Here is a 2,814-nt window from a genome sequence, read left to right on the forward strand (position 1 = left end):
GCGCGGGAAAACCCGGCTCCTCCCTTCTATGACGTCAGACGCTGCAGGGCTATTTAAGCCCTGCAGTCCCTTCCCTTCTTTGCCTTGCAACGAGGTTCACTACTTCCTGTAGTTCTAAGTTGCGTTCCTGGATTGCCTGTTACCTGCCTGACTCCGTTGCCTGACTCGCTCCTGCCCTGCCTTGACCACGGATTGCCTGACTCCGCTTGCCTGTACCTGCCTGACCACGGATTGCCTGACTCCGCTGCCTGCTGCTGCCTTGACCACGGTTGCCTGACTCCGCTGCCTGCTACCTGCCTTGACTCCGGTTCGTAGGACCTGCTTGTCTTCAGCCTCCTGACCTCGGTCGTGTTCCCGACTCTGCTGCTCGCTGCCTGCCCAGACTCCAGTCCGGATTCCACTCCTGGGTTTCTTCGTTCTCCTAAGTCCCAGCGGTCCGGGTCCCTACGGGCTCTCCTGGGGGGATCTCGGCTTCCAGGGCGAAGTCTCCTAAGTCCTAGCAACCCGGGCTCCCACAGCTCCTCTGGAGGAGTCTCGGGTTTCCAGGTGAAGATCCTTGCCCAGTGGGAGTTCTGCCTACCGACTGTTCCCTCGGCCGGTCAGCCCAAGGATCCACATCCGGGTTTCGCCAGCACAACATTTCCTCACAATTATGCACAGCACACAATCATTTAAGGGACCAGAGTTTTATGCACAGAAGTCATTACCCCCAAAGTCACGGGTGTCATTATTTCTGGGCACACGGGGCCTGTGCCCCAAGCAGTGGCGTAGCCAGAATTGATTTTTTGGGTGGGCACAAGGTTAACATAGGTGGGCAAGGCATGCAGGTCTACTAGTTGTTTCTTACTGATAAATAATGCCATATACTGCACCCTAGAATGGCTTTCTAAGTAGTTGCAACAGCCATTATGGTCATGTATGAAACTTTAAAATAATTTACTTCAATTATTTCAAGTATAGAAAACAATCAAATCCAATCATATAAAACAAAAATTAATGTATTCTTTCATGACCATCTTTGCAGAAACCCAGAAATCTTCATAAATACAATAAAATATAATTAATCATCAGAACAGGTGCAGTGCAGAGCTAGGGCAATTCACATTACAAGTAACATGAAAAAAAATTCAAATTCTGGTGTAATCTCAGCAAAAAAATACCTCCACTGCTATTTGTGAAGTAACAAACTCTTGCAAAGAAAGAGGCATCTGGAACCTTGCCAAACAATCACAGCACTGACTCTCAGGATTCAAACAGCAACCTTATGAAAAAGCAGCAATGCAAATACTACACCAAGCCCTAGAACATTAATACATCACCTACGGGAATAACAGAACAGGCTGGACTACTACTACAGAGAAACTATATAGCTAGAAATACTCATCTCTGTCACAAACAGGCAAAACTGAGACCGACCCTTACCTAATATAGAAATAAGAGACTATAAATTAGAAACAGAAACATGTAGATAAAGCCAAAATAGAAAGCCTGAGAAACTAAAACGTCTGAACAGTGGAATACTTAAGAAAGAGCAAAATACAAAAATATAAGAATGCACATTCCCAAAGATGACATATTAAATTGCTTCTCGAATCCATAAAATTATATTATGTTATTGGCTCCCCACCTCCAATATTTATAACTCAAATAAATTTATTTGATTGATATTTAAATTGCTAACATCTCTCTTCTCTCTCTATATATATATATATTTTTTTTTTTTACCTTTGTTGTCTGATCTTTGTATTTTTCTAATCAGTTGGTCCTGGTTCTCTTTCCCATTTTTCCCTTGTCGCTCATTCCTAATTCCCTTCAGTGTTTTTCTACTACTGTCTTCTTCCCTTCCACACAACACACATATACAAAAGCTTTCTCACAGACTCCTCACACACTCAGGCTTCACTCTCTCATATGCTCTCTCCCCCCCCCCGCTCAATTCTCTGCAGACACACATACAAGCTCACTTTCTCACCCCTCCCCAGGCTTATATTCTTATGTACACAGACGCACATCCAGGCACCCATTTATCCACCACACACAACAAACCCATTCTACCATTCTCCCCCACATACACACTTTCAAGCACCCATCTTACCACATACTCAAGCTTCCATTCTCACCCACACACACAAACCCAGGCTACCATTCTCACCCATATATATACACATTCAAGCTTCAACCTCACCCACATATTCAAGCTTCCATTATCACCCACACACATTCAAGACTCATTCTCACTCCCATAAACACACCAGGGTCCGATTTTCACCCACACACACAACAAGGCTCCCATTTCATCCTCATACCACATTCAAGCCGTGCACAGTTTCCGCTTCCTCCCCCAGAGCAGGAAGATCAGCTGGCCTCTCCTGCTGCCACATACCCTCCTGCTATCTTCGGCCATATGGCCGACCGATCTTCCTGTTGGGGGGGGGGGGGGAGGAGAGGCGGAAGCGCCGCGCACAGCTTCCGCTCCCCCCCCAAACAGAGGAAGATCAGTCGGCTGTACGCAGGAGGCCAGTGGCAGCGGAGAGGCCAGCTGATCTTCCTGCTCTAGGGGGGGAAGCGGAAACTGTGCGCGGCGCTTCCGCTCCTCCCCCCCCCCCCAAACAGGAGATCAGTCGGCCATACGGCCCGAAGATAGCAGGAGAGGCCAGCTGATCTTCCTGCTTTGGGGGGAGGAAGTGGAAGCTGTGCACGGCGCTTCTGCTCCCCCCTCCCCCGCAAACAGGAAGATCGGTCGGCCATGGTTGTAGGACCGCTTCCCCACGTGTGCCGTGATGGCGTGCCAAGCATGGGTTCTCCTCTTCACTG

The sequence above is a fragment of the Rhinatrema bivittatum genome, chromosome 1 (genome assembly GCF_901001135.1).
Source record: "Rhinatrema bivittatum chromosome 1, aRhiBiv1.1, whole genome shotgun sequence".
NCBI lineage: Eukaryota > Metazoa > Chordata > Amphibia > Gymnophiona > Rhinatrematidae > Rhinatrema > Rhinatrema bivittatum.